Here is a 27801-nt window from a genome sequence, read left to right on the forward strand (position 1 = left end):
ATGTATTAGATAAAAGTTTGCAGGACATCTGTTGATATGTTACAGAAATTCATATTCATATTAAAAGAAAAAAAAAGTTTTTGTTATTTGGAACTGTGCCAGATTATCGGCTGCTCTAATGTGATGTTACTAATGATGTTATAGGATTTACAGAGACAGGGTATATAGATGGTTTGTGTAACGAGCCAGCATATGTATAACATGTATAGATATGATTTACTTAAACATATGCACGGAGTTTGAAAAAAAAAAAAAAAAAAGGGAAATTATCATTTTTATTTATTTATTTTTTTCTCCTTTTCTGGGCGCAACGCCATGATCCGGGCGTGAAGCCAGGGCCGATCCTTAAGATCTCCAAGGGTGGGGGCCCCTGCTGTAATGCTGAGTACAGCGTACAAGTCATACTGTGCATTATAAGTTTTACTAAGCGGCTTCAAATTGTGCTGAAAAATAAGAAAGCAGTACTCAGCATATCATTAATTGCTGGATTATCATCAACAGATGGAGTTTGTATATGAGTTAATATCTACCTCTCACAAAGGAACTTTTTCAAAACTTTTCAGTATTTTAGTGATGAGGTGTAATTTGACCCCATCCTAATGTGAATCATTCCAGACACGGCATATTCAAGTAATACACAGTGAGACCTACAGAGCAGATCCCAGCCGATGTGTGTTACATAGGGATCTCGATATTAATTTTGTTTAATGTGATTGTAATTTGCGTTTTATTTTTGCAGGTATCCTAATACTATAGGATTGATGTGCTACCAAGTGAGGAATCGGTTGCAGATTCTAACAAAATTGTGTTTTCTTTCAGATGCAGAAATATAAAAAGTACTGACAGGATTAACCCCGTACAGTCATTATTTGGCACCAGGCCAAAATTACTTAAACCCTCAAAAGGGGGGTTCTTAAATGGTTAAACATCCCAAGAAGTTTACCAGGATACCCATACAACAATTTATTCCGTAGAATAAATTAAATTGAATCAGGAAAAATGAAACACATACAACTTTACCAAATTATAATAAGTTTCAGGCATACTGTGCTTACTAATGCATACTAATACTAATGACACTGTATTAGGGATTGTCAATATAAATTCATGATGGCATTATCATTACAATTGAATATTTTAGTACGTTGCAAGAGATGAAAAGAAAAGTATTATCTGCTATACATGGCTGAGAGCCATTGCTATTGGTTGATATTACCTTAGATTTGTTGTGGAGACAACAAGAATTATATTTAAAAAACAAAAATTCTGCATGCAGTCACACAAATGCCAAACAATGCACAAACAGAACATGGTAGTATTGAAAGGAGGTGATGTTTATGATTCCTTTAAACAAATCTATACACACATGCATAGAAGCAAGGTATGGCATTGTGCCAATTTATAAAACACCGGTTAGGCCTAATAGAGTTCAGGATGCAACTCTGAGTTATAACAGTATAAGACTGGAAATTGTCCAGCAAAGAACAACAGTAATTAAAAGCTGATTTTGAATCCTCAGAATGATTCCTATGGAAATTATATATTACAATGAGGATCATTAAGGTTTAAAAAATCTCTCTGCCATAGGTACTACTGGCAGGCATTATCAATGCATTTAAGAATGGTTTTAGCAAGTTTTTAGCAGAAAACAACATTTAAGGGTACATCATATGTTATGAGTAAAGGAAGGTCATTATTTGACCAGTTGCATTGTTTTCTTCTTCCCAAATGGGGGATATATATAAATATTCATAGAATGGGAAGAAGAGAGATCAATGGGTTCACTCCACATGATGTCATTAACAGCAGTAATAAAAAAATAAATATGTCATATTGCTGAAATAAATTTGCTAAGTCAATATTATGAGAAGTAGTAGTGCAAGAGTTTGGTGTTGATAGGAAGCATCATAATGCACATTTTATTTTATTTATTTATTATTTATTTATTTACAGTTTCTTATATAGCGCAGCAGATTCCGTTGCGCTTTACAATAGTAGACAGTGATAAGACAAACTGGGTAACAACAGACAGACTCGGGGGTAGGAGGGCCCTGCTGCAAGCTTACAATCTATAGGGATATAGGGGGGGACATTCACAAACTGTAATAGCATTGATGAAACAAAGTATGCAGTTATTAAACAGTTATGACAAAGTATGCAGTTTCTAGGGGTAACGAATGATTGGTTGATTGAAATTGAGGGAGGTCCCTCCCATGTCATGACACATACAACATTCAACATCAATAGGAGGTGTCTTAACAAATCTGATATTTTATTCAATGTTATAAGTGCATATATGGGATAAAGTCAGAAAATAAAGGAATAATCAGAATAATTACCAAGAGTTATAAAAATGAATAAATGTATATGTATAAAAGGTACAATTTGTTTAAGAAATAATTAAGAGACAATAGTACTTAATAAGAGAAATTAAATTATTAAGTTAAAATAGTTGTCCCATTTGTAGAGGTTGCAGATCAAGATTATTGATTTTATTCAGTACAGAAAAGAAGGTTTTTGTATGTATATGAAAGTGTTTATATGTTAGAGGCGTGACCTAAAGCGTCTGAAACTAAGCAGTTTACTGCCAGAAAAAAGATTTTACAAGAATTGGTATGTAGATATGGTTTATCAAGTGTCATAGAAAATGACCAAGGAACTATAGGAAATGTTTTTCAAAGAATGTGTGAAAGGATGGGTATAGAATCAATATAAAGATATCGGATTATCCAAGGGTGGTTAGGAAGGTTTCTTACAATGGAGAAAGGAATGGCATGACCGGAAGCACTGCAATAGTGATTCATACCACACCTGTACCTTCACTTGACCTCTCTCCACATAAAGTCGAATGGCAGACCAGATACAGTACTAATCTAAAGACTGACTTTTAAATTGCAACATAATTTTACTGTTCAATATGTTATCCACCTATCTAAGCAGTTACAAGACCTTTGTTGAGTCAACAGGAGATCCATTCTACTTCTTCATTTGGTCCAGAGCACGATACACAGGCTGGGAGAACATGTTATGCAGTTACAAGACCTTCGTCGAGTCAACAGGAGATCCATTCTACTTCTTCATTTGGTCCAGAGCACGATACACAGGCTGGAGACCATGTTATGGTGAGAAGTTTCTTGCATTCAGGTTCCCTTGCAGATTGATGGGACTGTCCTTGACAAGTATTGCTGACAACAGATACGGCTATAAAAGTTATTGAGAAGGACATCAACCTGGAGTCGCAGGTCGTATGGAAAGACGGTGAGAGATTCCAGTTTACAAAATCACCAGAGACTATGTTGTGTTCAAGTTTAAAAATCACCAGAGACTATGTTGTGTGCTTAAACAGAGACTTATATGATATTAATAAGAGTTCTTCAATCAAGATGGAAAGCATCACTTTTAACTGACTGTATACTTACGGGACAATGTTAAGGAAAATATTCAAGTCATTAGAGTGGAGTAATCATGGACATCATTGCAGCATTTATAATGATCTACCTTGGAGAGAGGCCTAGTCGAGGTTATTGGTCTGAGTTCCTGTCCAGTAGCATGGATAGGGGTTATTTCACTAAGTCCAATTCCTTTGTCCCTTCTAAGCAGGTCAACACGAACATTTAATAACGTTTATAAGGAATAGGGTACAATACCCTTTGAAAGATGAAGTGGTGATCATATCAGAGGAGAAAAAGATATACTCTGATGTATGGATAAAGTGGTATATTATTCAAAAGAATTTGTAAGTCAACAGTATTATTCAATGATGGGATACTGTAGGTAATGAATGCAACTGATTGTTGCGTATGCATTAACACACCATTGATGAGTGATAACATGCATATGTCACCATATGTTTATATAATGAAATAACTAAATAGTTACTTTAGAAAATTAGTGAAAAAGGATTGTGATTGATATAAGATATCATTATTTTGTTTCAGCAAAATCATAAGTGAGATGAAAGCTGATGCAGGATATTGCGACAAAATTGTCACAATGCATAAGCCATATGTTCCGCAATGCGCTGAACAATGTGAAACTAACTTTCAAGGTTTTAAGTTTATCACATGCACCCTAGATTGAAATGATAAATTATTTGAGTTTACACTACATATGAAGGTTCAACATAAAATGTTCCAGAGTTCAAATTTATAAGTTAGGAATAATGGTTTACACCATAGTTCTTAAGTTTGATGTTTTTTTCCTTATGCTAAAACAATATTCGCCATATTGGGGGAAATGTGTTTTGAAATGATTACCAATAAAGTTTGAAGGTTTTACTATTTGGGAATAAAAGAAATACGTACCAAAGTTTTAATACCATAACCCATGATGAGTTGAAAGGAGTCTTTTCACAGGTTAATACTACAGTTTAAAAAACTTTATTCCGGCTATAAGGAAATATATTCCATTTATCGATTCTCAAGGAAAAATCATATGGATACCACCTTGGCAAATATCTATACGTATGGAAATGGTGGTTATTTGGACAATCAACAAGAGATTATTGACTTTGCACAATTTCTGGACAATGTTACTAAACTTTACAGGACTTTTTTTAATATGATGGACATGATCTAAATGCTAAAAGCAATGGACTATTTAACAATACAATCCGGAGAATATTTTTTAAATGTTTGAAAGTAAATGTTGTTGTAACTGTTTGACTGATAATGTTACAAGTTCCTGATATGAAGGAGAAACATAGAAAATGATATAATGATAGAATACTATAAATGATGCATGATAGTCATGGGTAGATCATAGGCCATGTTTCCCAAGTATAGAATAATGATGTTCAGTGACAAAGTTTATTCTTGTGATAAAATACCAATTTTGATAGTGATAGGGAACATGTACACTATAATGTCCCTGATCAAAGGGTGGAATTGTTAAAGGTATATGATTCAAGCCATTCTATAATCATGTATCTCCCCAGCTCTGGATCCTGGTGGACCAGATGATATGCATCTTTTAGTTATCTAATGAAATCCAGATGTTCTGTTGAAAACAACAGAATATGTTATGTAATACTTCTAGAACTTTCTTGGGAACTTAGCCTTTTGCACACATACAGATAAAATGGACAAATATCCATTATCTGTGCCAAACTTCTCTACACGCAGTTAAAATTACCTTACATGGACATGCATGACGAGATAGCTGTGAGAGTGTCCACCCTTATCCTCAACTTATAAAACTAGTCACAACTGCACCCAAGGTTCAGATTGTCGTATGGTGGTCGGGGGTGTCACATAAGGAGATAAGCAGTGATGGGGAAGCCGAGACGTGAAGATGTCTTGTTATGTGGTATTGTATTGAATTACATTCTTGTGTATGATGAAGAATAAATAATTATATCTTTTATAATACTTCTGGTAAATGTCTTTCTTGCATGGGCATGGCGATAGCACTATGTGGGGTATAAACATGCTTCAACACAGTGTTGTAGCATCAAGGCAAGGCAACGCTTGCTCTTCAATCTACACTATTAAACCAAAGCAAAGTTTCCACATTCAGTAGATCCTGATATTCCTGCATGGTTTCACCCACTGATGTACACCTGAAACAGCGATATATTTTGTTAAAGAGTGGCTGGCTCTTTGCATTTTGGTGGTGCAGGTATAGAATTTAACATACAATGATTTAGTGGTAGAATCTTGTGGTTTAGTGGTAGAATTCTCGCCTGCCATGAGGGAGGCATGGATCTGAAAAGCGAATAAACACCACCCAATGTTGTGCTCAAAGCAAATGACTCTTAGATTTGGAGTCTTATTCGCTATTGACTCAGATAGCTAGGCTTTTTTACAGTGTTATGGCATCATGGCAAGGCAAGGATTGCCCTTCAATTTATAAAACCAAAGCAAGGTTTCCACATTTAGTAGATCCTGAGATTCCTGCTTGGTTTCACACACTGATGTACACCTCTTTTAAGTTTCAAATAAAACACGTTTGGTTGTGTAGTGACAGAGATCTCGCCTGTAGAATTCTGGGAAAAAACACCGCCCAACATGGGGCTCGAACCCACGACCCTGAGATTAAGAGTCTCATGCTCTACCGACCGAGCTAGCCAGGCTTGGTTACTGTTGTGTGACAAAAAGGCCACTCAAGCCAAGGAGTGCCCTACAAGCTATTAAAGTAGATCTAGGCTACCACATTCAGTACACTGAGATGCATGCTTGGTTTCACAAATTGAGGAAAATGGGTTTGTAACCGTGAAGTAAAATGTGAAGCATTGGTTGTTCAGTGGTAGAATTCTCGCCTGCCACGCGGGAGGCCCGGGTTCGATTCCCGGCCAATGCAGTACTCAAGTTTTACTGAAATTATGGTATATTTTGTTAAAGAGTGTCTGGCTCTTTGCTTTTTGGTGGTGCAGGTATAGAATTCCACATACAATAAATTAATGTTAGAATCTTGTGGTTTAGTGGTAGAATTCCCACCTGCCAAGAGAGAGGTCTGGATCTGAAAAGGGAATAAACACCAAACAAATGTTGTTCTAAAAGCATATGACTCTTAGCTTGGGAGTTTTATTTCTATTGACTAAGCTGGCCAGGCTTTGTTACAGTGTTGTAGCATCAAGGCAAGGCAACGCTTGCTCTTCAATCTACACTATTAAACCAAAGCAAAGTTTCCACATTCAGTAGATCCTGATATTCCTGCATGGTTTCACCCACTGATGTACACCTGAAACAGCAATATATTTTGTTAAAGAGTGCCTGGCTCTTTGCATTTTGGTGGTGCAGGTATAGAATTTAACATACAATGATTTAGTGGTAGAATCTTGTGGTTTAGTGGTAGAATTCTCGCCTGCCATGAGGGAGGCATGGATCTGAAAAGGGAATAAACACCACCCAATGTTGTGCTCAAAGCAAATGACTCTTAGATTTGGAGTCTTATTCGCTATTGACTCAGATAGCTAGGCTTTTTTACAGTGTTATGGCATCATGGCAAGGCAAGGATTGCCCTTCAATTTATAAAACCAAAGCAAGGTTTCCACATTTAGTAGATCCTGAGATTCCTGCTTGGTTTCACACACTGATGTACACCTCTTTTAAGTTTCAAATAAAACACGTTTGGTTGTGTAGTGACAGAGATCTCGCCTGTAGAATTCTGGGAAAAAACACCGCCCAACGTGGTGCTCGAACCCACGACCCTGAGATTAAGAGTCTCATGCTCTACCGACTGAGCTAGCCAGGCTTGGTTACTGTTGTGTGACAAAAAGGCCACTCAAGCCAAGGAGTGCCCTACAAGCTATTAAAGTAGATCTAGGCTACCACATTCAGTACACTGAGATGCATGCTTGGTTTAACAAATTAAGGGAAAATGGGTAAGTAACCGTGAAGTAAAATGTGAAGCATTGGTTGTTCAGTGGTAGAATTCTCGCCTGCCACGCGGGAGGCCCGGGTTCGATTCCCGGCCAATGCAGTACTCAAGTTTTACTGAAATTATGGTATATTTTGTTAAAGAGTGTCTGGCTCTTTGCTTTTTGGTGGTGCAGGTATAGAATTCCACATACAATAAATTAATGTTAGAATCTTGTGGTTTAGTGGTAGAATTCCCACCTGCCAAGAGAGAGGTCTGGATCTGAAAAGGGAATAAACACCAAACAAATGTTGTACTAAAAGCATATGACTCTTAGCTTGGGAGTTTTATTTCTATTGACTAAGCTGGCCAGGCTTTGTTACAGTGTTGTAGCATCAAGGCAAGGCAACGCTTGCTCTTCAATCTACACTATTAAACCAAAGCAAAGTTTCCACATTCAGTAGATCCTGATATTCCTGCATGGTTTCACCCACTGATGTACACCTGAAACAGCGATATATTTTGTTAAAGAGTGCTTGGCTCTTTGCATTTTGGTGGTGCAGGTATAGAATTCCACATACAATAAATTAATGGTAGAATCTTGTGGTTTAGTGGTAGAATTCCCACCTGCCAAGAGAGAGGTCTGGATCTGAAAAGGGAATAAACACCAAACAAATGTTGTACTAAAAGCATATGACTCTTAGCTTGGGAGTTTTATTTCTATTGACTAAGCTGGCCAGGCTTTGTTACAGTGTTGTAGCATCAAGGCAAGGCAACGCTTGCTCTTCAATCTACACTATTAAACCAAAGCAAAGTTTCCACATTCAGTAGATCCTGATATTCCTGCATGGTTTCACCCACTGATGTACACCTGAAACAGTGATATATTTTGTTAAAGAGTGCCTGGCTCTTTGCATTTTGGTGGTGCAGGTATAGAATTTAACATACAATGATTTAGTGGTAGAATCTTGTGGTTTAGTGGTAGAATTCTCACCTGCCATGAGGGAGGCATGGATCTGAAAAGGGAATAAACACCACCCAATGTTGTGCTCAAAGCAAATGACTCTTAGATTTGGAGTCTTATTCGCTATTGACTCAGATAGCTAGGCTTTTTTACAGTGTTATGGCATCATGGCAAGGCAAGGATTGCCCTTCAATTTATAAAACCAAAGCAAGGTTTCCACATTTAGTAGATCCTGAGATTCCTGCTTGGTTTCACACACTGATGTACACCTCTTTTAAGTTTCAAATAAAACACGTTTGGTTGTGTAGTGACAGAGATCTCGCCTGTAGAATTCTGGGAAAAAACACCGCCCAACGTGGGGCTCGAACCCACGACCCTGAGATTAAGAGTCTCATGCTCTACCGACTGAGCTAGCCAGGCTTGGTTACTGTGATGTGACAAAAAGGCCACTCAAGCCAAGGAGTGCAATACAAGCTATTAAAGTAGATCTAGGCTACCACATTCAGTACACTGAGATGCATGCTTGGTTTCACACATTGAGGAAAATGGGTAAGTAACCGTGAAGTAAAATGTGAAGCATTGGTTGTTCAGTGGTAGAATTCTCGCCTGCCACGCGGGAGGCCCGGGTTCGATTCCCGGCCAATGCAGTACTCAAGTTTTACTGAAATTATGGTATATTTTGTTAAAGAGTGTCTGGCTCTTTGCATTTTGGTGGTGCAGGTATAGAATTCCACATACAATAAATTAATGGTAGAATCTTGTGGTTTAGTGGTAGAATTCCCACCTGCCAAGAGAGAGGTCTGGATCTGAAAAGGGAATAAACACCAAACAAATGTTGTACTAAAAGCATATGACTCTTAGCTTGGGAGTTTTATTTCTATTGACTAAGCTGGCCAGGCTTTGTTACAGTGTTGTAGCATCAAGGCAAGGCAATGCTTGCTCTTCAATCTACACTATTAAACCAAAGCAAAGTTTCCACATTCAGTAGATCCTGATATTCCTGCATGGTTTCACCCACTGATGTACACCTGAAACAGCGATATATTTTGTTAAAGAGTGCCTGGCTCTTTGCATTTTGGTGGTGCAGGTATAGAATTTAACATACAATGATTTAGTGGTAGAATCTTGTGGTTTAGTGGTAGAATTCTCGCCTGCCATGAGGGAGGCATGGATCTGAAAAGGGAATAAACACCACCCAATGTTGTGCTCAAAGCAAATGACTCTTAGATTTGGAGTCTTATTCGCTATTGACTCAGATAGCTAGGCTTTTTTACAGTGTTATGGCATCATGGCAAGGCAAGGATTGCCCTTCAATTTATAAAACCAAAGCAAGGTTTCCACATTTAGTAGATCCTGAGATTCCTGCTTGGTTTCACACACTGATGTACACCTCTTTTAAGTTTCAAATAAAACACGTTTGGTTGTGTAGTGACAGAGATCTCGCCTGTAGAATTCTGGGAAAAAACACCGCCCAACGTGGGGCTCGAACCCACGACCCTGAGATTAAGAGTCTCATGCTCTACCGACTGAGCTAGCCAGGCTTGGTTACTGTTGTGTGACAAAAAGGCCACTCAAGCCAAGGAGTGCCCTACAAGCTATTAAAGTAGATCTAGGCTACCACATTCAGTACACTGAGATGCATGCTTGGTTTCACAAATTGAGGAAAATGGGTAAGTAACCGTGAAGTAAAATGTGAAGCATTGGTTGTTCAGTGGTAGAATTCTCGCCTGCCACGCGGGAGGCCCGGGTTCGATTCCCGGCCAATGCAGTACTCAAGTTTTACTGAAATTATGGTATATTTTGTTAAAGAGTGTCTGGCTCTTTGCTTTTTGGTGGTGCAGGTATAGAATTCCACATACAATAAATTAATGTTAGAATCTTGTGGTTTAGTGGTAGAATTCCCACCTGCCAAGAGAGAGGTCTGGATCTGAAAAGGGAATAAACACCAAACAAATGTTGTACTAAAAGCATATGACTCTTAGCTTGGGAGTTTTATTTCTATTGACTAAGCTGGCCAGGCTTTGTTACAGTGTTGTAGCATCAAGGCAAGGCAACGCTTGCTCTTCAATCTGCACTATTAAACCAAAGCAAAGTTTCCACATTCAGTAGATCCTGATATTCCTGCATGGTTTCACCCACTGATGTACACCTGAAACAGCGATATATTTTGTTAAAGAGTGCCTGGCTCTTTGCATTTTTGTGGTGCAGGTATAGAATTTAACATACAATGATTTAGTGGTAGAATCTTGTGGTTTAGTGGTAGAATTCTCGCCTGCCATGAGGGAGGCATGGATCTGAAAAGGGAATAAACACCACCCAATGTTGTGCTCAAAGCAAATGACTCTTAGATTTGGAGTCTTATTCGCTATTGACTCAGATAGCTAGGCTTTTTTACAGTGTTATGGCATCATGGCAAGGCAAGGATTGCCCTTCAATTTATAAAACCAAAGCAAGGTTTCCACATTTAGTAGATCCTGAGATTCCTGCTTGGTTTCACACACTGATGTACACCTCTTTTAAGTTTCAAATAAAACACGTTTGGTTGTGTAGTGACAGAGATCTCGCCTGTAGAATTCTGGGAAAAAACACCGCCCAACGTGGGGCTCGAACCCACGACCCTGAGATTAAGAGTCTCATGCTCTACCGACTGAGCTAGCCAGGCTTGGTTACTGTGTTGTGACAAAAAGGCCACTCAAGCCAAGGAGTGCAATACAAGCTATTAAAGTAGATCTAGGCTACCACATTCAGTACACTGAGATGCATGCTTGGTTTCACACATTGAGGAAAATGGGTAAGTAACCGTGAAGTAAAATGTGAAGCATTGGTTGTTCAGTGGTAGAATTCTCGCCTGCCACGCGGGAGGCCCGGGTTCGATTCCCGGCCAATGCAGTACTCAAGTTTTACTGAAATTATGGTATATTTTGTTAAAGAGTGTCTGGCTCTTTGCATTTTGGTGGTGCAGGTATAGAATTCCACATACAATAAATTAATGGTAGAATCTTGTGGTTTAGTGGTAGAATTCCCACCTGCCAAGAGAGAGGTCTGAATCTGAAAAGGGAATAAACACCAAACAAATGTTGTACTAAAAGCATATGACTCTTTTTTTTTTTTAAATAAAGTATTTTTATTCAACAGGTTGTAAGTACAAGACAGAGCATCGATTTGAAATATATACATAAATGGAAGTCAAGGATAATAACAATTAGCCAGCCTAACTTACTGGGCTTTACATTATGTTAATATATAATGCTGTCACGATGTATATTCATTTGGAGTACAATAAAACAATTGTTTATGAAAGGATGAGGTGTCCCTGCTCTGTTCTGGCTGGATATCAATAATTCCATTTTTTAATTATATACTAAAATACTTAGTAAAGGGGAAAGAAGAAGAGAGAGAAGTGAAGAGAAAGATAAAAAGTACATCTGTCATGTGTTGAATGTGTACAGTAGGAATTCCATCCCGTGTGAGGTATTGCATTCACTTATTCACACAGTGTTTATTGACATGCCGTGGTTATCAACACTTGCCAACGGTTTCAAGAGTGTGAGGAGTGCGGGGACTGCAACCACCTATTCCAAATTTTTTCAAATTTAGGCAGAGTGCCGCGAGACATATAAACATATTTTTCGTGTTGCACGGTGACGTTGACTAGAGCCTTCCACTCCACCAGTGTAGGGCCCTGACCAGCCATCCAATGTCTGGCTATTACAACCTTGGCTAGGGAGCATAGGTTAATCACATATTGACCCTCTATACTAGTCAGAGGGGTATTTTCTTTGCTTCCCAGCATACACATTTTAGGTGTCAGAGCCTGCCCAGAGATCCCAGTGGATATAATCGTTGTTTTGACAGCAACCCAATAAGAGCTAACCAGGGGGCAATCCCAAAGCAAGTGCCATAGGGTCCCCTGTGAGGAATGACATTTTGGGCAGTCCGGGGAGGCTCGGCCACCGAATCTAACCAGAGCGCACGGAGTCAGGTATGTTCTATGTAAAATGAATAGCTGGACTTGCTGGACTCTGGCGGAGACTGTGGCGTGTCGTGGTAGTGCCAGTGCCTCCTCCCATTCTTCCTCCTCAAAACCACCCACATCTGCCTCCCACTTGGCTTTTAGGGAGGGTAGTGAACCCTTGTGTAGGAAAGATAGCATAAACGAGTAGGCCAAAGATACTGTTTTAATCTGCCCCAGATTAGCCAGGAATATTTTTGCTGGAGAGGATAACAGTACAGGGGGACTGTTATTGAATTGAGTATTTAGTGCGTGGCGCAGCTGTAAATATCTAAAAAAATATACCTGAGACAACCCGTACTCCTCCTTTAGCTGCTGAAAAGATTTTAGTATGTTGGCCTCATATAGCTGTCCTATCGTCACCACCCCTCCAGATGACCACAGACTCCTGCCCGACAGGCAGGCGAGTTCAGTCAGTTTGACGGAATGCCAGAGGGGGGCCTCGGGATCTATAGCAGTGTACCCCGTCAGAGACTGGACCTCCTGCCAAACCCTAATGGCCTGAACCACCAATGGGGGAGCACCCCTAGGGATCCTCCCACCCAGGAGCAGCTGTGGGGGTGAGACAGAGGGGCAAGTTTGATGCAGAAATGCAACCGGAAGTGAAGTCTGGTCAGTGACCTGTAACCAATGCCTGAGGTGTGAGAATTGGCTGGCATAGTAATACACCCTGAACTGGGGCAGAGCCAGACCCCCGTCAGCCCTTGGTCTGGTGAGGGTGTTAATGCTAATTCTAGGACGTTTATTCGCCCATATCAATGTAGATAGCAAGCTGTTTAAGTGTCTAAAGAAAGAGGCCGGCACATACACTGGAGATTGTAGCAAGACATATAATATCTTAGGTTGTAGGATCATTTTAACCAGATTGACCCTACCTATGACATTCAGGGGTAATTTAGTCCACACCGATGTTTTATCTTTAATAGTGGATAGGAGTGGCTGTAAATTCTTGGGAATGAAGTCCCGGCTATCATTAGTAATTGTTATCCCCAGATATTTAAATTGTGACACCCAACTAAGCGGGAGAGGGGCGCCCGTATCTAAGGGTGGGGGACCACGCAAGGGCATTATGGATGACTTGGACCAATTCACAGTAAGACCGGAGAATCTGCCAAATTCCTCCATCAGCTGTAACGCAATTGGCACAGACAGCCTGTAGTCTTTTAGGAAAAGGAGTAAGTCATCAGCATAGAGTGCCACTTTATCTGTCCTCTGTCCCAGCTGAAATCCAACTATATCCTGATGATTTCTGAGAATACAGGCGAGTGGTTCAATAGCCACTGCAAAGAGACCAGGGGAGAGAGGACATCCCTGTCTAGTGCCCCTCCCCAGGGCAAAAGGGGGTGAGATATGATTATTGACAGATATCCTGGCCATCGGACGGAGGTATAACAACTGTACCCATTTTAGGTATTGTGGGCCAAAGCCCATGCGTCGCATTACCTGCCATAAATAAGGCCACTCAACGGAGTCGAAGGCCTTATTGGCGTCGAATGACACAACAGCAGAGTGAGTCTCCTCCGTGTGAGTAGCCTGGATATGTGTGAACAGCCGCCTCAAATTCGTACTGGTAGACATACCTGGCATAAAACCAGTTTGGTCCGGGTGAATAATGGACAATATCACCCCATTCAGCCGAATAGCCAGGACCTTTGCCAGAATCTTGGCGTCGGTGGTGATTAACGAAATGGGTCTGTAAGAGTCGGGGTAATTAGGGTTTTTGCCGGGCTTAGGTATAACCACTATAATGGCTTCTGACATAGAGTTCGGCATCGCATTAATATCAAAAAGGCCGTTGAACAATTTTAATAATTGAGGGGCAAACAGGTCCAAGTACGACCTGTAAAGTTCCATCGGAACCCCGTCCACGCCCGGAGCCTTCCCCCCGGGAAAGGACCTAATCGCAGTCTCTATTTCGACAACCGTGATAGGGGCTTCAAGAGAGGACATGGCCTCCTCGGATAACACAGGCAGGTCAACTCGGTCCAGATAGTCAAACAGCTCCCCCTGCGGGCAGTCTAGTCTTGAGCTATACAGGTCCTGATAAAAATTCAGGAACACTTCAGCTATCTCACCAGTGGATGTCCTCAATACTCCATCAGGGTCATAGATCTGTGCGATTGAGTTGGCTGGGCGGTCTGAATGCACTAGGTGGGCTAGAAGGCTGCCTGTCTTATCCGCATTCATGTATAATCTGTGGGATTTAAATAATAGGCTGCGGGCATTATGCTCCTCTAGGTGGGAAACCCAGGCGCTCTGTGCCAGCTCCCACCTCACTCTAGACTCCCCCGAACCACTCCCCAGGTGCACCAACTCCGTGCGCCGACACTCTTCCTCCAGCTCAATGCCCTTATTTCTATGTGTACGCTTGATGGAAGCAATTTTAGATATGAGAGTGCCCCTCAAGTATGCCTTGAATGCATCCCACACTACTGGAACGGGGGCGGTGCCAATATTAGCCCCAAAGTATCCCTCCCATAGTGTCTGGAGACCCGAGGATTCCCCAAACTGCAACAACCAAGAGGGGTGCAGTTTCCAAAAGGACTGTCCCCTCTGGCACTCCATCTCCACCGTTAGTAGTAAAGGAGAGTGGTCCGAGACGCCCCGCGACTTATAACACACAGTTCGGAGCCTAGGTAATACTGAGGGGGAAACCAGGGCCAGGTCTATGCGCGAGAAGGAGTGGTGAGTCCTGGAGAAGCAGGAGAATTGGGGGACAGCTGGATTTTTCTGTCGCCAAGCATCTCGCAGACCAAGTGACTCCACATAGTTCGCAAACCTCGAGGGGCGATCACCTGGAGGGTCGGAACCAGGCGGCCACCACCTATCCAAACCAGGGTTCATTAGTTTATTAAAGTCCCCGAGGCATATAACTGGAGTAGCAGGGGATTGGGCCACATAGGTAGCCGCATGTTTTAAAACGTCATAATTAAAGGGGGGAGGGACATACACCGCCAGTATAAAGAAGGGTTGCGAGTACAACCTGCAATGCAGGAAGACGTATCTACCCAGTGGGTCCGTCTTAACACTGAGCAATACAAATTGTACCGATTTATTAATTAGTACCGAAACCCCCCTTGAGTGAGTAGTGTGGGAGGCATGGTATGTCCATCCCACCCAGGGCCTACGTAAAGACAGCAATCTATTTCCCTCCAGGTGGGTCTCGACTAGGCAGGTAATGTCCGAGCCATATTGACGGACCATTTTAAGAACTAGGGAGCGTTTAACTCTATCGTTTAGTCCCCGGACGTTCCAGGTTAAAATATTAAGCTGTGTCATGTTGGGTTATAGAGTATGAGAATATGGATGCAGTTACAATACCGTAGCCATCTTGGAGGACTGCATATGCCACAGTTTTCACATCAGCAAACGCCCCACCCTCCTCACACGGGCATAGTGGCCAAATACACATTGCATGACAGGTGAATAGAAGAAGAAAGAAGAAAGAGAAAAACATAGAAAAAACAATCCCAACATAATACACCCCCTCCCTGTATACCTCCCCGAACTGTGGCATACTTTTAACCCTAACCTCGTAACTACAAGACCAGAAAGGTCAAGAGAAGAGAAAAAAAAAAAAGGGGGAAAGAACCTCCTAACCCTAACTAGTCGTGAGGGCAATCAGTTAATAACTACCAATGCAAGCAGCAGGACCCCCCAGCCATGTACTGGGCCTGAGACTCACCCAGGGTAACACAATTTAAGGAAGTGCAATATATGATAACAAAATCCCCTTCCCCCCCCCCCATAAGGCTAATCAAAAAAAAAGTATAACAGTAACATCACAGCTATGATTATAATTACGCTGGCCAGTCGTCGCTGGTTCAGGCAGACATCTAGGCATGTCCCGGAAAATGTTCAAGGATGCCGCAGCTTGTCCAGAGAGGCATAAACCAGGTCCAGCACCCGGCTACCTCTAGGGGTCAGGGCGGGGCCAGCTGTCGAGCGCCAGGTGCAAACCGGTCGAGCCAGGCTGCCACTTCTCGGGGGCTGCTGAAGAACTTCGTCTCGCCCTCCGCCACCACCCGCAGCCGGGCCGGAAAGAGCATGGAGTAGGGAAGATTCAAGTCGCGCAGCCTGCGCTTCACGGGAACGAATGAGGCCCTCTCCTTCTGCACCTCTATGGCGAAATCAGGGAACGTAGAGATGGTGGCACCATTCCTGGTCATGGGGCCTTTGGTGCGGTTCAGCCTCAGAACCGTGTCGCGATCTTTGTAGTGGAGGAATTTGGCAATAAAAGTTCTGGGAGGGGCCCCCGGAGGAAGCGGGCGGGTGGGAATCCTGTGGGCTCTCTCAACCGCAAATTGAGGGGTGAAGGACTCCCTACCATACATCTCGACAAGCCAGGCCTCAAGGAATGATTCTGGTGTCTGGCCCTCCTCCCTCTCCGGCAGGCCGACAAATCGGACGTTATTTCTCCTCAAACGCCCCTCCATGTCCATAAGCTTATTCTGTATACCTGTGACCTGTTGCGTCAGGGTGGCCACTGTAGCCTTCAGAGGATCAACTGTGTCTTCCATTGTAGAGACCCGCGTTTCCACCTCTCCTACACGTTCCCTGATGCGCTGCACGTCCTGCCTGAGCAGGGACAGGTCGCACTGCACCTTCTCAATTTTATCTGATAAGCGTTTTTCGGTGCCAGTGATAGCGTCCAGGATTTGTTGGAGAGATGGGGGTGCAGGAGAGGTATCGTCAGGGGGGGCGTCGGGGTTGGCCGGGCCCTCAGGGTTTGGTACAGCATCCACCTGTGATGTTGATGGGCCCTGCGGCTCCTGTCCCCTTGCATATTTAGCCAGCTTTGCTGCAGAGGCGTTGTGATGATTCTGTTTCACCATGTCTAGGCAGTATGGGTCAGCTGCACCCACTCCCCCAGCCCAGATACAGTCAGGAGCAGCAGAGTATGAATAGAAGTTATTAGGTCGTGTGTAACAGAGGCTCCCTGCAGCAGTCAGTGCCCTGTGGGCATATAGCAGATCAGGCAGGATGTGTGAGCCGTCTGCACCCACTGAGGACTGTCTCTCATATAGTGTACTGTGCCTGTCTTTTTAAAAGATGGCCGCCGGGGCACTGGGCTGGCTTCTGGGTGCTGCCCGCTATAGCGCCCGCCAGCCGCCGTTGGAGAACACCCGCCGACAGGTAAGCAGCGCTGTGCGGGTGACTGGCAGCGTGTGTCTCCGTGCAGGGAGTCAGCGGTGGGGGCGTGCACAAACAGAGGTCCGCGATGCGGCGCGGGGCTAGGCCGCAGTCCTCACCTCGGTCCGGCAGAACAAACGGGCTGTCGGCGCCGCCGGGGACAATCGGGACGGTAGCGGCAGGTGCAGCGGGGGTATAGAGGCGGCGGGGTACGGTGGATCTCAGCGTCACCCTGGGAAAAGGATGGGATTCAGGATCGCTGACCAGGGAGCTCTGCTCAGTGCGTCTTACCCGCTTGCCGCCGTAGCCACTAAAAAGCATATGACTCTTAGCTTGGGAGTTTTATTTCTATTGACTAAGCTGGCCAGGCTTTGTTACAGTGTTGTAGCATCAAGGCAAGGCAACGCTTGCTCTTTAATCTACACTATTAAACCAAAGCAAAGTTTCCACATTCAGTAGATCCTGATATTCCTGCATGGTTTCACCCACTGATGTACACCTGAAACAGCGATATATTTTGTTAAAGAGTGCCTGGCTCTTTGCATTTTGGTGGTGCAGGTATAGAATTTAACATACAATGATTTAGTGGTAGAATCTTGTGGTTTAGTGGTAGAATTCTCGCCTGCCATGAGGGAGGCATGGATCTGAAAAGGGAATAAACACCACCCAATGTTGTGCTCAAAGCAAATGACTCTTAGATTTGGAGTCTTATTCGCTATTGACTCAGATAGCTAGGCTTTTTTACAGTGTTATGGCATCATGGCAAGGCAAGGATTGCCCTTCAATTTATAAAACCAAAGCAAGGTTTCCACATTTAGTAGATCCTGAGATTCCTGCTTGGTTTCACACACTGATGTACACCTCTTTTAAGTTTCAAATAAAACACGTTTGGTTGTGTAGTGACAGAGATCTCGCCTGTAGAATTCTGGGAAAAAACACCGCCCAACGTGGGGCTCGAACCCACGACCCTGAGATTAAGAGTCTCATGCTCTACCGACTGAGCTAGCCAGGCTTGGTTACTGTTGTGTGACAAAAAGGCCACTCAAGCCAAGGAGTGCCCTACAAGCTATTAAAGTAGATCTAGGCTACCACATTCAGTACACTGAGATGCATGCTTGGTTTCACAAATTGAGGAAAATGGGTAAGTAACCGTGAAGTAAAATTTGAAGCATTGGTTGTTCAGTGGTAGAATTCTCGCCTGCCACGCGGGAGGCCTGGGTTCGATTCCCGGCCAATGCAGTACTCAAGTTTTACTGAAATTATGGTATATTTTGTTAAAGAGTGTCTGGCTCTTTGCTTTTTGGTGGTGCAGGTATAGAATTCCACATACAATAAATTAATGTTAGAATCTTGTGGTTTAGTGGTAGAATTCCCACCTGCCAAGAGAGAGGTCTGGATCTGAAAAGGGAATAAACACCAAACAAATGTTGTACTAAAAGCATATGACTCTTAGCTTGGGAGTTTTATTTCTATTGACTAAGCTGGCCAGGCTTTGTTACAGTGTTGTAGCATCAAGGCAAGGCAACGCTTGCTCTTCAATCTACACTATTAAACCAAAGCAAAGTTTCCACATTCAGTAGATCCTGATATTCCTGCATGGTTTCACCCACTGATGTACACCTGAAACAGCGATATATTTTGTTAAAGAGTGCCTGGCTCTTTGCATTTTGGTGGTGCAGGTATAGAATTTAACATACAATGATTTAGTGGTAGAATCTTGTGGTTTAGTGGTAGAATTCTCGCCTGCCATGAGGGAGGCATGGATCTGAAAAGGGAATAAACACCACCCAATGTTGTGCTCAAAGCAAATGACTCTTAGATTTGGAGTCTTATTCGCTATTGACTCAGATAGCTAGGCTTTTTTACAGTGTTATGGCATCATGGCAAGGCAAGGATTGCCCTTCAATCTATAAAACCAAAGCAAGGTTTCCACATTTAGTAGATCCTGAGATTCCTGCTTGGTTTCACACACTGATGTACACCTCTTTTAAGTTTCAAATAAAACACGTTTGGTTGTGTAGTGACAGAGATCTCGCCTGTAGAATTCTGGGAAAAAACACCACCCAACGTGGGGCTCGAACCCATTAACCTGAGATTAAGAGTCTCATGCTCTACCGACTGAGCTAGCCAGGCTTGGTTACTGTGATTTGACAAAAAGGCCACTCAAGCCAAGGAGTGCAATACAAGCTATTAAAGTAGATCTAGGCTACCACATTCAGTACACTGAGATGCGTGCTTGGTTTCACACATTGAGGAAAATGGGTAAGTAACCGTGAAGTAAAATGTGAAGCATTGGTTGTTCAGTGGTAGAATTCTCGCCTGCCACGCGGGAGGCCCGGGTTCGATTCCCGGCCAATGCAGTACTCAAGTTTTACTGAAATTATGGTATATTTTGTTAAAGAGTGTCTGGCTCTTTGCATTTTGGTGGTGCAGGTATAGAATTCCACATACAATAAATTAATGGTAGAATCTTGTGGTTTAGTGGTAGAATTCCCACCTGCCAAGAGAGAGGTCTGGATCTGAAAAGGGAATAAACACCAAAAAAATGTTGTACTAAAAGCATATGACTCTTAGCTTGGGAGTTTTATTTCTATTGACTAAGCTGGCCAGGCTTTGTTACAGTGTTGTAGCATCAAGGCAAGGCAACGCTTGCTCTTCAATCTACACTATTAAACCAAAGCAAAGTTTCCACATTCAGTAGATCTTGATATTCCTGCATGGTTTCACCCACTGATGTACACCTGAAACAGCGATATATTTTGTTAAAGAGTGCCTGGCTCTTTGCATTTTGGTGGTGCAGGTATAGAATTCAACATACAATGATTTAGTGGTAGAATCTTGTAGTTTAGTGGTAGAATTCTCGCCTGCTATGAGGGAGGCATGGATCTGAAAAGGGAATAAACACCACCCAATGTTGTGCTCAAAGCAAATGACTCTTAGATTTGGAGTCTTATTCGCTATTGACTCAGATAGCTAGGCTTTTTTACAGTGTTATGGCATCATGGCAAGGCAAGGATTGCCCTTCAATTTATAAAACCAAAGCAAGGTTTCCACATTTAGTAGATCCTGAGATTCCTGCTTGGTTTCACACACTGATGTACACCTCTTTTAAGTTTCAAATAAAACACGTTTGGTTGTGTAGTGACAGAGATCTCGCCTGTAGAATTCTGGGAAAAAACACCGCCCAACGTGGGGCTCGAACCCACGACCCTGAGATTAAGAGTCTCATGCTCTACCGACTGAGCTAGCCAGGCTTGGTTACTGTTGTGTGACAAAAAGGCCACTCAAGCCAAGGAGTGCCCTACAAGCTATTAAAGTAGATCTAGGCTACCACATTCAGTACACTGACATTCACTACACATTCCCGGCCAATGCAGTACTCAAGTTTTACTGAAATTATGGTATATTTTGTTAAAGAGTGGCTGGCTCTTTGCATTTTGGTGGTGCAGGTATAGAATTCCACATACAATAAATTAATGGTAGAATCTTGTGGTTTAGTGGTAGAATTCCCACCTGCCAAGAGAGAGGTCTGGATCTGAAAAGGGAATAAACACCAAACAAATGTTGTACTAAAAGCATATGACTCTTAGCTTGGGAGTTTTATTTCTATTGACTAAGCTGGCCAGGCTTTGTTACAGTGTTGTAGCATCAAGGCAAGGCAACGATTGCTCTTCAATCTACACTATTAAACCAAAGCAAAGTTTCCACATTCAGTAGATCCTGATATTCCTGCATGGTTTCACCCACTGATGTACACCTGAAACAGCGATATATTTTGTTAAAGAGTGCCTGGCTCTTTGCATTTTGGTGGTGCAGGTATAGAATTTAACATACAATGATTTAGTGGTAGAATCTTGTGGTTTAGTGGTAGAATTCTCGCCTGCCATGAGGGAGGCATGGATCTGAAAAGGGAATAAACACCACCCAATGTTGTGCTCAAAGCAAATGACTCTTAGATTTGGAGTCTTATTCGCTATTGACTCAGATAGCTAGGCTTTTTTACAGTGTTATGGCATCATGGCAAGGCAAGGATTGCCCTTCAATTTATAAAACCAAAGCAAGGTTTCCACATTTAGTAGATCCTGAGATTCCTGCTTGGTTTCACACACTGATGTACACCTCTTTTAAGTTTCAAATAAAACACGTTTGGTTGTGTAGTGACAGAGATCTCGCCTGTAGAATTCTGGGAAAAAACACCACCCAACGTGGGGCTCGAACCCACGACCCTGAGATTAAGAGTCTCATGCTCTACCGACTGAGCTAGCCAGGCTTGGTTACTGTGATGTGACAAAAAGGCCACTCAAGCCAAGGAGTGCAATACAAGCTATTAAAGTAGATCTAGGCTACCACATTCAGTACACTGAGATGCATGCTTGGTTTCACACATTGAGGAAAATGGGTAAGTAACCGTGAAGTAAAATGTGAAGCATTGGTTGTTCAGTGGTAGAATTCTCGCCTGCCACGCGGGAGGCCCGGGTTCGATTCCCGGCCAATGCAGTACTCAAGTTTTACTGAAATTATGGTATATTTTGTTAAAGAGTGTCTGGCTCTTTGCATTTTGGTGGTGCAGGTATAGAATTCCACATACAATAAATTAATGGTAGAATCTTGTGGTTTAGTGGTAGAATTCCCACCTGCCAAGAGAGAGGTCTGGATCTGAAAAGGGAATAAACACCAAACAAATGTTGTACTAAAAGCATATGACTCTTAGCTTGGGAGTTTTATTTCTATTGACTAAGCTGGCCAGGCTTTGTTACAGTGTTGTAGCATCAAGGCAAGGCAACGCTTGCTCTTCAATCTACACTATTAAACCAAAGCAAAGTTTCCACATTCAGTAGATCCTGATATTCCTGCATGGTTTCACCCACTGATGTACACCTGAAACAGCGATATATTTTGTTAAAGAGTGCCTGGCTCTTTGCATTTTGGTGGTGCAGGTATAGAATTTAACATACAATGATTTAGTGGTAGAATCTTGTGGTTTAGTGGTAGAATTCTCGCCTGCCATGAGGGAGGCATGGATCTGAAAAGGGAATAAACACCACCCAATGTTGTGCTCAAAGCAAATGACTCTTAGATTTGGAGTCTTATTCGCTATTGACTCAGATAGCTAGGCTTTTTTACAGTGTTATGGCATCATGGCAAGGCAAGGATTGCCCTTCAATTTATAAAACCAAAGCAAGGTTTCCACATTTAGTAGATCCTGAGATTCCTGCTTGGTTTCACACACTGATGTACACCTCTTTTAAGTTTCAAATAAAACACGTTTGGTTGTGTAGTGACAGAGATCTCGCCTGTAGAATTCTGGGAAAAAACACCGCCCAACGTGGGGCTCGAACCCACGACCCTGAGATTAAGAGTCTCATGCTCTACCGACTGAGCTAGCCAGGCTTGGTTACTGTGATGTGACAAAAAGGCCACTCAAGCCAAGGAGTGCAATACAAGCTATTAAAGTAGATCTAGGCTACCACATTCAGTACACTGAGATGCATGCTTGGTTTCACACATTGAGGAAAATGGGTAAGTAACCGTGAAGTAAAATGTGAAGCATTGGTTGTTCAGTGGTAGAATTCTCGCCTGCCACGCGGGAGGCCCGGGTTCGATTCCCGGCCAATGCAGTACTCAAGTTTTACTGAAATTATGCTATATTTTGTTAAAGAGTGTCTGGCTCTTTGCTTTTTGGTGGTGCAGGTATAGAATTCCACATACAATAAATTAATGGTAGAATCTTGTGGTTTAGTGGTAGAATTCCCACCTGCCAAGAGAGAGGTCTGGATCTGAAAAGGGAATAAACACCAAACAAATGTTGTACTAAAAGCATATGACTCTTAGCTTGGGAGTTTTATTTCTATTGACTACGCTGGCCAGGCTTTGTTACAGTGTTGTAGCATCAAGGCAAGGCAACGCTTGCTCTTCAATCTACACTACTAAACCAAAGCAAAGTTTCCACATTCAGTAGATCCTGATATTCCTGCATGGTTTCACCCACTGATGTACACCTGAAACAGCGATATATTTTGTTAAAGAGTGCCTGGCTCTTTGCATTTTGGTGGTGCAGGTATAGAATTTAACATACAATGATTTAGTGGTAGAATCTTGTGGTTTAGTGGTAGAATTCTCGCCTGCCATGAGGGAGGCATGGATCTGAAAAGGGAATAAACACCACCCAATGTTGTGCTCAAAGCAAATGACTCTTAGATTTGGAGTCTTATTCGCTATTGACTCAGATAGCTAGGCTTTTTTACAGTGTTATGGCATCATGGCAAGGCAAGGATTGCCCTTCAATTTATAAAACCAAAGCAAGGTTTCCACATTTAGTAGATCCTGAGATTCCTGCTTGGTTTCACACACTGATGTACACCTCTTTTAAGTTTCAAATAAAACACGTTTGGTTGTGTAGTGACAGAGATCTGGCCTGTAGAATTCTGGGAAAAAACACCGAGCAACGTGGGGCTCGAACCCACGACCCTGAGATTAAGAGTCTCATGCTCTACCGACTGAGCTAGCCAGGCTTGGTTACTGTGATGTGACAAAAAGGCCACTCAAGCCAAGGAGTGCCCTACAAGCTATTAAAGTAGATCTAGGCTACCACATTCAGTACACTGAGATGCATGCTTGGTTTCACACATTGAGGAAAATGGGTAAGTAACCTTGAAGTAAAATGTGAAGCATTGGTTGTTCAGTGGTAGAATTCTCGCCTGCCACGCGGGAGGCCCGGGTTCGATTCCCGGCCTATACAGTACTCAAGTTTTACTGAAATTATGGTATATTTTGTTAAAGAGTGGCTGGCTCTTTGCATTTTGGTGGTGCAGGTATAGAATTCCACATACAATAAATTAATGGTAGAATCTTGTGGTTTAGTGGTAGAATTCCCACCTGCCAAGAGAGAGGTCTGGATCTGAAAAGGAAATAAACACCAAACAAATGTTGTACTAAAAGCATATGACTCTTAGCTTGGGAGTTTTATTTCTATTGACTAAGCTGGCCAGGCTTTGTTACAGTGTTGTAGCATCAAGGCAAGGCAACGCTTGCTCTTCAATCTACACTATTAAACCAAAGCAAAGTTTCCACATTCAGTAGATCCTGATATTCCTGCATGGTTTCACCCACTGATGTACACCTGAAACAGCGATATATTTTGTTAAAGAGTGCCTGGCTCTTTGCATTTTGGTGGTGCAGGTATAGAATTTAACATACAATGATTTAGTGGTAGAATCTTGTGGTTTAGTGGTAGAATTCTCGCCTGCCATGAGGGAGGCATGGATCTGAAAAGGGAATAAACACCACCCAATGTTGTGCTCAAAGCAAATGACTCTTAGATTTGGAGTCTTATTCGCTATTGACTCAGATAGCTAGGCTTTTTTACAGTGTTATGGCATCATGGCAAGGCAAGGATTGCCCTTCAATTTATAAAACCAAAGCAAGGTTTCCACATTTAGTAGATCCTGAGATTCCTGCTTGGTTTCACACACTGATGTACACCTCTTTTAAGTTTCAAATAAAACACGTTTGGTTGTGTAGTGACAGAGATCTCGCCTGTAGAATTCTGGGAAAAAACACCGCCCAACGTGGGGCTCGAACCCACGACCCTGAGATTAAGAGTCTCATGCTCTACCAACTGAGCTAGCCAGGCTTGGTTACTGTTGTGTGACAAAAAGGCCACTCAAGCCAAGGAGTGCCCTACAAGCTATTAAAGTAGATCTAGGCTACCACATTCAGTACACTGAGATGCATGCTTGGTTTCACAAATTGAGGAAAATGGGTAAGTAACCGTGAAGTAAAATGTGAAGCATTGGTTGTTCAGTGGTAGAATTCTCGCCTGCCACGCGGGAGGCCCGGGTTCGATTCCCGGCCAATGCAGTACTCAAGTTTTACTGAAATTATGGTATATTTTGTTAAAGAGTGTCTGGCTCTTTGCTTTTTGGTGGTGCAGGTATAGAATTCCACATACAATAAATTAATGTTAGAATCTTGTGGTTTAGTGGTAGAATTCCCACCTGCCAAGAGAGAGGTCTGGATCTGAAAAGGGAATAAACACCAAACAAATGTTGTACTAAAAGCATATGACTCTTAGCTTGGGAGTTTTATTTCTATTGACTAAGCTGGCCAGGCTTTGTTACAGTGTTGTAGCATCAAGGCAAGGCAACGCTTGCTCTTCAATCTACACTATTAAACCAAAGCAAAGTTTCCACATTCAGTAGATCCTGATATTCCTGCATGGTTTCACCCACTGATGTACACCTGAAACAGCGATATATTTTGTTAAAGAGTGCCTGGCTCTTTGCATTTTGGTGGTGCAGGTATAGAATTTAACATACAATGATTTAGTGGTAGAATCTTGTGGTTTAGTGGTAGAATTCTCGCCTGCCATGAGGGAGGCATGGATCTGAAAAGGGAATAAACACCACCCAATGTTGTGCTCAAAGCAAATGACTCTTAGATTTGGAGTCTTATTCGCTATTGACTCAGATAGCTAGGCTTTTTTACAGTGTTATGGCATCATGGCAAGGCAAGGATTGCCCTTCAATTTATAAAACCAAAGCAAGGTTTCCACATTTAGTAGATCCTGAGATTCCTGCTTGGTTTCACACACTGATGTACACCTCTTTTAAGTTTCAAATAAAACACGTTTGGTTGTGTAGTGACAGAGATCTGGCCTGTAGAATTCTGGGAAAAAACACCGAGCAACGTGGGGCTCGAACCCACGACCCTGAGATTAAGAGTCTCATGCTCTACCGACTGAGCTAGCCAGGCTTGGTTACTGTGATGTGACAAAAAGGCCACTCAAGCCAAGGAGTGCCCTACAAGCTATTAAAGTAGATCTAGGCTACCACATTCAGTACACTGAGATGCATGCTTGGTTTCACACATTGAGGAAAATGGGTAAGTAACCTTGAAGTAAAATGTGAAGCATTGGTTGTTCAGTGGTAGAATTCTCGCCTGCCACGCGGGAGGCCCGGGTTCGATTCCCGGCCAATACAGTACTCAAGTTTTACTGAAATTATGGTATATTTTGTTAAAGAGTGCCTGGCTCTTTGCATTTTGGTGGTGCAGGTATAGAATTCCACATACAATAAATTAATGGTAGAATCTTGTGGTTTAGTGGTAGAATTCCCACCTGCCAAGAGAGAGGTCTGGATCTGAAAAGGGAATAAACACCAAACAAATGTTGTACTAAAAGCATATGACTCTTAGCTTGGGAGTTTTATTTCTATTGACTAAGCTGGCCAGGCTTTGTTACAGTGTTGTAGCATCAAGGCAAGGCAACGCTTGCTCTTCAATCTACACTATTAAACCAAAGCAAAGTTTCCACATTCAGTAGATCCTGATATTCCTGCATGGTTTCACCCACTGATGTACACCTGAAACAGCGATATATTTTGTTAAAGAGTGCCTGGCTCTTTGCATTTTGGTGGTGCAGGTATCGAATTTAACATACAATGATTTAGTGGTAGAATCTTGTGGTTTAGTGGTAGAATTCTCGCCTGCCATGAGGGAGGCATGGATCTGAAAAGGGAATAAACACCACCCAATGTTGTGCTCAAAGCAAATGACTCTTAGATTTGGAGTCTTATTCGCTATTGACTCAGATAGCTAGGCTTTTTTACAGTGTTATGGCATCATGGCAAGGCAAGGACTGCCCTTCAATTTATAAAACCAAAGCAAGGTTTCCACATTTAGTAGATCCTGAGATTCCTGCTTGGTTTCACACACTGATGTACACCTCTTTTAAGTTTCAAATAAAACACGTTTGGTTGTGTAGTGACAGAGATCTCGCCTGTAGAATTCTGGGAAAAAACACCGCCCAACGTGGGGCTCGAACCCACGACCCTGAGATTAAGAGTCTCATGCTCTACCGACTGAGCTAGCCAGGCTTGGTTACTGTGATGTGACAAAAAGGCCACTCAAGCCAAGGAGTGCCCTACAAGCTATTAAAGTAGATCTAGGCTACCACATTCAGTACACTGAGATGCATGCTTGGTTTCACACATTGAGGAAAATGGGTAAGTAAACATGAAGTATAATGTGAAGCATTGGTTGTTCAGTGGTAGAATTCTCGCCTGCCACGCGGGAGGCCCGGGTTCGATTCCCGGCCAATGCAGTACTCAAGTTTTACTGAAATTATGGTATATTTTGTTAAAGAGTGCCAGGCTCTTTGCATTTTGGTGGTGCAGGTATAGAATTCCACATACAATAAATTAATGGTAGAATCTTGTGGTTTAGTGGTAGAATTCCCACCTGCCAAGAGAGAGGTCTGGATCTGAAAAGGGAATAAACACCAAACAAATGTTGTACTAAAAGCATATGACTCTTAGCTTGGGAGTTTTATTTCTATTGACTAAGCTGGCCAGGCTTTGTTACAGTGTTGTAGCATCAAGGCAAGGCAACGCTT

At 42.4% G+C, this 27801-nt stretch overlaps 18 non-coding genes across 18 annotated transcripts; 10 read left to right on the forward strand and 8 right to left on the reverse strand.

Annotated features, from left to right (window-relative positions):
* The first annotated feature begins 6229 nt into the window (after positions 1-6229).
* TRNAG-GCC (transfer RNA glycine (anticodon GCC)) lies at positions 6230-6300 on the forward strand. Its single transcript has one exon. It is a non-coding gene; the product is annotated as a tRNA-Gly (tRNA).
* Positions 6301-7351: 1051 nt separating this feature from the next.
* TRNAG-GCC (transfer RNA glycine (anticodon GCC)) lies at positions 7352-7422 on the forward strand. Its single transcript has one exon. It is a non-coding gene; the product is annotated as a tRNA-Gly (tRNA).
* Positions 7423-8610: 1188 nt separating this feature from the next.
* TRNAK-CUU (transfer RNA lysine (anticodon CUU)) lies at positions 8611-8683 on the reverse strand. Its single transcript has one exon. It is a non-coding gene; the product is annotated as a tRNA-Lys (tRNA).
* A 156-nt stretch (positions 8684-8839) lies between these two features.
* On the forward strand, positions 8840-8910 carry TRNAG-GCC (transfer RNA glycine (anticodon GCC)). Its single transcript has one exon. It is a non-coding gene; the product is annotated as a tRNA-Gly (tRNA).
* An 821-nt stretch (positions 8911-9731) lies between these two features.
* On the reverse strand, positions 9732-9804 carry TRNAK-CUU (transfer RNA lysine (anticodon CUU)). The gene has a single exon. It is a non-coding gene; the product is annotated as a tRNA-Lys (tRNA).
* A 156-nt stretch (positions 9805-9960) lies between these two features.
* TRNAG-GCC (transfer RNA glycine (anticodon GCC)) lies at positions 9961-10031 on the forward strand. Its single transcript has one exon. It is a non-coding gene; the product is annotated as a tRNA-Gly (tRNA).
* An 821-nt stretch (positions 10032-10852) lies between these two features.
* On the reverse strand, positions 10853-10925 carry TRNAK-CUU (transfer RNA lysine (anticodon CUU)). Its single transcript has one exon. It is a non-coding gene; the product is annotated as a tRNA-Lys (tRNA).
* Positions 10926-11081: 156 nt separating this feature from the next.
* On the forward strand, positions 11082-11152 carry TRNAG-GCC (transfer RNA glycine (anticodon GCC)). The gene has a single exon. It is a non-coding gene; the product is annotated as a tRNA-Gly (tRNA).
* Positions 11153-18347: 7195 nt separating this feature from the next.
* Positions 18348-18420, reverse strand: TRNAK-CUU (transfer RNA lysine (anticodon CUU)). The gene has a single exon. It is a non-coding gene; the product is annotated as a tRNA-Lys (tRNA).
* A 1277-nt stretch (positions 18421-19697) lies between these two features.
* Positions 19698-19768, forward strand: TRNAG-GCC (transfer RNA glycine (anticodon GCC)). Its single transcript has one exon. It is a non-coding gene; the product is annotated as a tRNA-Gly (tRNA).
* An 821-nt stretch (positions 19769-20589) lies between these two features.
* Positions 20590-20662, reverse strand: TRNAK-CUU (transfer RNA lysine (anticodon CUU)). Its single transcript has one exon. It is a non-coding gene; the product is annotated as a tRNA-Lys (tRNA).
* A 1172-nt stretch (positions 20663-21834) lies between these two features.
* TRNAG-GCC (transfer RNA glycine (anticodon GCC)) lies at positions 21835-21905 on the forward strand. The gene has a single exon. It is a non-coding gene; the product is annotated as a tRNA-Gly (tRNA).
* An 821-nt stretch (positions 21906-22726) lies between these two features.
* Positions 22727-22799, reverse strand: TRNAK-CUU (transfer RNA lysine (anticodon CUU)). The gene has a single exon. It is a non-coding gene; the product is annotated as a tRNA-Lys (tRNA).
* Positions 22800-22955: 156 nt separating this feature from the next.
* Positions 22956-23026, forward strand: TRNAG-GCC (transfer RNA glycine (anticodon GCC)). Its single transcript has one exon. It is a non-coding gene; the product is annotated as a tRNA-Gly (tRNA).
* Positions 23027-24968: 1942 nt separating this feature from the next.
* TRNAK-CUU (transfer RNA lysine (anticodon CUU)) lies at positions 24969-25041 on the reverse strand. Its single transcript has one exon. It is a non-coding gene; the product is annotated as a tRNA-Lys (tRNA).
* Positions 25042-25197: 156 nt separating this feature from the next.
* On the forward strand, positions 25198-25268 carry TRNAG-GCC (transfer RNA glycine (anticodon GCC)). The gene has a single exon. It is a non-coding gene; the product is annotated as a tRNA-Gly (tRNA).
* A 1942-nt stretch (positions 25269-27210) lies between these two features.
* On the reverse strand, positions 27211-27283 carry TRNAK-CUU (transfer RNA lysine (anticodon CUU)). Its single transcript has one exon. It is a non-coding gene; the product is annotated as a tRNA-Lys (tRNA).
* Positions 27284-27439: 156 nt separating this feature from the next.
* TRNAG-GCC (transfer RNA glycine (anticodon GCC)) lies at positions 27440-27510 on the forward strand. Its single transcript has one exon. It is a non-coding gene; the product is annotated as a tRNA-Gly (tRNA).
* The last annotated feature ends 291 nt before the right edge of the window (positions 27511-27801 follow it).

Source organism: Crinia signifera, chromosome 3, assembly GCF_055691185.1.
Source record: "Crinia signifera chromosome 3, ASM5569118v1, whole genome shotgun sequence".
Classification (NCBI taxonomy): Eukaryota; Metazoa; Chordata; class Amphibia; order Anura; family Myobatrachidae; genus Crinia; species Crinia signifera.